The 6,722-nt window shown below is 36.0% G+C and overlaps 1 pseudogene; it reads right to left on the bottom strand.

Moving 5' to 3' along the window:
• Window positions 1-5,806: 5,806 nt before the first annotated feature.
• Window positions 5,807-6,446, bottom strand: LOC118841339 (annotated as a pseudogene).
• Window positions 6,447-6,722: the final 276 nt, after the last annotated feature.

The following is a 6,722-nucleotide window of genomic DNA, read 5'->3' as shown; positions in this document are numbered from 1 at the left end:
TAGAATTAAGGTGGAAAAGAGATTAAAAAACACCTAATCACAAAATAATATGATGCCCCTGAGGTCCAAAGTTGGAAGGAACCTAAATATGAATGTAGTCTGAACTGTACCTCTAAAAAAATCCCTTCTACAACCTCTGATAAGTGGTTATCCAGGCTTTACTCAATAACTGCTAGGAAGGAATTTCTTAATACTCCCAAGGTATCCCATTCCACTTAAAGATAGTTTCTGGTGGAAGGTGAAATTTGATTGAATTAAGCCAGGGAAGGCAGGATATGCAGATGAAGAAGGAAAGAATTCCCAGCATGGGGGATAGCCAGAGAAAGTGCAGAGTTAAGAGATGAAATATCATGTATGAGGAAAAGGAGGTCCAAAAGACAACTGAAGAAAATACTACCTTAAAAATTAGATTGGAGCGAGTGGAGGCTAGTGACGTTATGAGAAATCAAGATAGTATAAAACAGAACCAAAGGAATGAAAAAGTGGAAGACAATATGAAATATCTCATTGGAAAAACCACTGACTTGGAAAATAGATGCAGGAGAGAGAATTTAAAAATTATTGGACTACCTGAAAGCCATGATCAAAAAAAGAGCCTAGACATCATCTTTCAAGAAATTATCAAGAAGAACTGCCCTGATATTCTAGAGCCAGAGGGTAAAATAGAAATTGAAAGAATCCACCAATTGCCTCGTCAAAAAGATCCCAAAAAGAACACTCCTAGGAGTACTGTCTCCAAATTCCAGAGCTCCCAGATCAAGGAGAAAATACTGCAAGCAGCCAGAAAGAAACAATTTGAGTATTGTGGAAACACAATCAGAATAATACAAGATCTAGCAGCTTCGACATTAAGAGATTGATAGGCTTGGAATAGGATATTCCAGAGGTCAGTGGAGCTAGGATTAAAACCAAGAATCACCTACCCAGCAAAACTGAGTATCATGCTCCAAGGTAAAATATGGATTTTCAGTAAAATAGAGGACTTTCAAGCTTTCTCAGTGAAAAGACCAGAGCTGAATAGAAAATTTGACTTTCAAACACAAGAATCAAGAGAAGCATGAAGAAGCATGAAGAAAGAGAAATCACAAGGGACTTACTAAAGTTGAACTGTTTTGTTTACATTCCTACATGGAAAGATGATGTGTATGACTCATGAGACCTCAATATTACGGTAGCTGAAGGGAATATACATACATACATACATATATACACACATGCATACATAAACACACACACACACACACACACACACACACACACACACACACACATATATAGACAGAGGGCACAGGGTGAGTTGAATATGAAGGGATGATATCTAAAAAAATAAAATCCAATTAAGGGATGAGAGAGGAATATATTGAGAGAGTGAGAAAGGGAGACATAGAATGGGGTAAATTATCTCACATAAAAGTGGCAGGAAAAAGCAGTTCTGTAGGAAGGGAAGAGGGGGCAGGTGAGGGGGAATGAGTGAATCTTGCTCTCATTGGATTTGACTTGAGGAGGGAATAACATACACATTCAATTGAGTGTCTTACCCCACATGAAAGTAGGGGGAAGAAGATAAAAAAGGGGGATGATAGAAGGGAGAGCAGATAGGGGGAGGAGGTAATCAAAACAAACACTTTTGAAAAGGGACAGGGTCAAGAGGGAAAATTGAATAAAGTGGGATAGGTTAGGAAGCAGCAAAATATAGTTAGTCTTTCACAACATGAGTATTGTGGAAGGTTTTTACATAATGAAATGGCCTATGTTGATTTGCTTGCCTTCTTAGGGAGGGTGGGTAGGGAAGGAAGAGGGGAGAATTTGGAACTCAAGGTTTTAAAAACAGATGTTCAAAAAAAAGTTTTTGCATGCAACTAGGAAATAAGATATACAGGCAATGGGGCATAGAAATTTATCTTGCCCTACAAGAAAGTAGGGGAAAAGGGAATGGGAGGGGAGTACGATGACAGAAGGAAGGCTGACTGGGGAATGGGGGCAATCAGAATATATATCATCTTGGGGTGGGCGGGAGGGTAGAAATGGGAAGAAAATTTGTAATTCAAAATTATGTGAAAATCAATGCTGAAAACCAAATATATTAAATAAATTAGAAAAAATAAAAAAAAATAACCAAGAAAGAAGGTAAGAAGGTGAACAGAATTTTAGAAAAGGTACGTATTTTAGACCTCTTGTGAAAATTGAATGGCAATAGAAAGAAAGTTACATTTTTTTCTCAGTAGTATATCGCATATACACAAAAATGACAATGTACTAGGGTGTAAAAAAATCACAGTCCATTGCTGAAAGGCAGAAATAGTCAATACATCCTGTTTGGATCATGATGCAATAAAAAATTATATGTAAGAAGGACTATGGAAAGAGAGACTAAAAATTAGTTGGAGACTAAATAATCTAATCCTAAAGAATGAATGGGTCAAAAACAAACCATAGAAACAGTTAATAACTTCATTCATGAGAATGACAATAATGAGACAACATACCAAAACTCATGGGATGCAACAAAAGCATTTCTTAGGGGAAGTTATATGTCTCTGAATGTTTACATGAATAAAAGACAGGAAGAGGAGAACGATCAATTGTGCATGCAACTGAAAAAGCTAGAAAAAGAAAAAATTGAAAATCCCCAATTATATACCAAATTATAAATACAGAAAACCAAAGGACAGAATAATAAAATTGAAATTAAGAAAAGTATTGAACTAATAAATAAAACTAAGAGCCAGTTCTATTAAAAAAACAATAAAATTGATAAACCTTTGCTCAAGTTGATTAAAAAGAAGAAAACCAAATTACAAGTATCAAAAATGAAAAGGGAGAATTCCCCATCAATGAAGAGGAAATTGAAACCATAATTAGGAATTATTTTGCCCAATTGTATACCCATAAAGTTGAAAATCTTAGTGAAATGGATGAATATTTACAAAAATATATGAATTGTGTAGATTAACAGTAAAGAAAGTAAAATACTTTTAAAAAAAACATCTCAGAAAAAGATATTGAACAACCTATCAATGAACTGCCCAGGAAAAAATCTCCAGGGCCAGATGGATTTTCAAATTAATTCTATCAAACACTTAAAGATCAATTAATTCCAATACTATATAGAGTATTTGGGAAAATTGGCAAAGAAGGAGTTCTACCAAATACTTTTGATGTTACAGATATGATACTGATATTCTAACTGGGAAGAGCCAAAACAGAGAAAGAAAATTATAGACAAATTTCCCTAATGAATATAGAAGTAAAAATTTTAAATAAAATATTATCAAAAAGATTACAGCAACCTATCAGGAGAATAACAGTTTGATCAGGTATGATTTATATCAGGAATGCAGGGATCATTCGATATTAGGAAAAGTCAGCATAATTGATATTAACAACAAAACTAACATAAAGCATATGATTATTTCAATAGATGCAGAAAAATCTTTTGACAAAATACAACACCCATTCCTATTGAAAACACTGGAAAACATAGGAATAAATGGAGTCTTCCTTAAAATGATAAGTAGCATCTACCTAAAATAATCAGTAAGCAATATATGTAATGCTGATAAACTTGATGCATTTCCAGCAATATTGGAGGTGAGACAAGGAGGTCCATTATCACCAATGTTATTCACTATGTTACTAGAAATGTTAACTTTCACAATAAGAGAAGAAAAATAAATTTAAGGAGTTAGAACAGGCAAAGAAGAAACTAAGTTATCCCTCTTTGCAGATGATTGTGATGATATACTTAGAGAATCCTACAGAATCAAGTAAAAAAAAAACTAATTGAAATAATAAACAACTGCAAAGTTGCAGGATATAAAATAAACCCACATAAATTATCTGCATTTCTATATGTTACTAACAGAATGAACTAGAAAAAGGAATTCCATTTAAATTTACTATAGACATTATAAAATATTTGGGAGTCTACCTGCCAAAACAAACCCAGGAATCATATGAACATAATTACAAAACTCTTTTCACACAAATAAAGTCAGACCTAAATAATTGGAAAAACATCAGTTCCTCATGGGCAGACTGAGCTAATATAATAAAATGACAAATCTACCTAAATTAATTTACTTATTCAGTGCCATACTAATCAAACTACCACAAGTTATTTTATACAGCTAGAAAAAAATTATCAAAATTCATCTGAAAGAACAAAAGGTCCAGAACATCAAGGGAATTAATGAAAAGAAATGCTAGGGAAGGTGGCCTAGCCAAACCAGATCTTAAATTGTATTATAAAGCACCAATCATCAAAACCACTTGGTAGTGGCTTGGAAATACAGGAGTAGATAAGTGGAATAGGTTAGGTACACAAGTCACAGTAGTCAATAATTATGGCAATCTAGTGTTTGATAAACCCAAAGACCCAGGTTCTGAGATGACAACTCACTGTTTGACAAATACTGCTGGGAAAACTGGAAAACGGTGTAGCAGAAACTGGACATAGACCACTGTCCGACATTATATACCAGAATAAAGTCTAAATGGGGACATGATCTAGGTACAAAGGCTGATACTACAAACAAATTAGGGGACCAAAAAATCATTTATCTATCAGATTTATGGAGAAAGGAGGAATTTATGAACAAACAAGAGATAGAGAACATTATGAAATGCAAAATAGATAATTTGATTACATTAAATTGAAAAGGTTTTGCACAAAGCCAGTGCAACTAAGATTAGGAGGGAGGTAGGAAAGTGGGAAAGAATTTTTTAACTAGGAAATCTGATAAAGACCTCATTTTTTAAAATATATAGAGGACTGAGTCAAATTTACAAAAATATAAGTCATTCCCCGGTTGATAAATGGTCAAAGGATTTGAGCAGGCAAATTTCAGAGGAAAAAATTAAAGCTTTCTATAGTCATATGAAAAAATGCTCTAAATCACTATTAATTAGAGAGATGTAAATCAAAACAACTTTGAAGTACCACATCACAGCTATCAGATTGGCTAACATGACAAAGCAGAAAAATGGTAAATGTTGGAGAAAATGTGGGAAAGTTGGAATACTAATGCATTGTTGTTACAGCTGTGAGTTGGTCCAAGCATTCTGGAGAGCAATTTGGAACTATGTCCAAAAGGGTATAAAAATGTGCATTCCTTTGACCCAGCAATACCGTTTCCAGGGCTGTATCCCAAAGAGATCATAAAAATGGGAAAAGGACCCACATGTACAAAAATATTTCTAGCAGCTCTTTTTTGTGGTGGCCAAGAATAGGAAGTCAAGGGGAAACCCATCAATTGGGGAATGGCTGAACAAGTTGTGGTATATGAACGTAATGGAATACTACTGTGCTATAAGAAATGGTGAACAGGCAGACTTCAGAAAAACCTGGAAAGATTTATATGAACTACTGAGTGAAATGAGCAGAACCAGGAGAACCTTGTACACAGTAACAGCCACAGTGTGTGAGGACTGATTTTGATAGACTTAGCCCTTACCAACGAGGCAAGGACCAAAAACTTTTTGAAAGGACTCATGATGGAAAATTCCATCCACATCCATACAAAGAACTATGGAGTCAGAATGCAGAGAGAAGCAGACTACTTTCTCTTTTGTTTTGTTTTGTTTTTTTTTTTTTTGTCATGGATTCTCTCATTCATTATAATTCTTCTATGCAACATAACTAATGTGAAAATGTGTTTAATAGGAACCTATGTGTAGATCCTGTATCAGATTGCATGCTGTCTTCGGGAGGAAGGGGGAAAGGGAGGGGAAGAAATTTACAACTTATTGAAGTCAATGTTGAAAATTGAAAATAAATTAATAAATTGGGGAAAAAATAAACATATTGTTGTTGTTGCTGCTGCTGCTGCTTCTTGGTGGCTGCCTTGCTGGCCAGGTCCTTGGCCTTATTGGTAGTCACCAGAGCACCTTCCTTCACCTTCTCAGTTGCCTCTTTAGCTTTTTCAACAAGTGTCTTAGAAGGATCTTCATGTCGCACTTTGGCCAAGATGTACTCAAAGCCTTTAATGGTCTTAGTCACATTATTTTTGAATCTAGCTAGGCAAATTTCCTATACAACTTTGGAGACCCAAAACAAACTGGAGGAGACCCAGGCCTTTCATTGCATTTCAGTCCAGCCACTGTTTTTAGGGTTCACACAGCATCTTTCCTCTACCACAATCAGCCAAGCATAGTTGATGTTCCAGCAAAAGTGGTCACGGTTTGGTCCTGTCGGTCCACAACAGGATCCTCAAGGATGTACACCAAGTGGGCTACAGTAGCAAGAGCAAGTAGCAAAGCATATTGTTGGTCTTTGTTAGAAGCCACATGGACAGCAGCTTCTGATCAAGAGTCACCTCCCAGTGCACAATGCTCTCTATCAGCACATCCTTGATGCAGGGGTTGGGGTAATGCTTCCAGAGGGCAGTGAACACTTGGTCCCAGGGGCCCAAGAACATGCTCTGCCCCAGGAAATACTTCACCATTGTCCTGGTGGGGGTAGGGGAGAGATGGGTCACTGGGAGTATGCTGTCTGTCACTGTCACAGTTGCCCCCACTGCCACCATGCCCATGAGGGGTTGTCTGGCTGCTTGGCCAAAAGGTGGTATTGTGAGTTACAAATATCTTCTCATGCAAGAGTGTAAATAATTTCACTTTATTGAGTCCCTTATGATTTCCCTTTCCTGGTTACCTTTTTATGCTTCTCTTAAGTTGTGTTTTTGAAAGTCAAATTTTCCGTTCAGCTCTTATCTTTGCATCAG

This window comes from Trichosurus vulpecula, chromosome 3, assembly GCF_011100635.1.
Source record: "Trichosurus vulpecula isolate mTriVul1 chromosome 3, mTriVul1.pri, whole genome shotgun sequence".
In the NCBI taxonomy this organism is placed as follows: domain Eukaryota; kingdom Metazoa; phylum Chordata; class Mammalia; order Diprotodontia; family Phalangeridae; genus Trichosurus; species Trichosurus vulpecula.
Note: the sequence above shows the minus strand (reverse complement) of the source record. Positions and strands in the feature narration are given on the sequence as shown.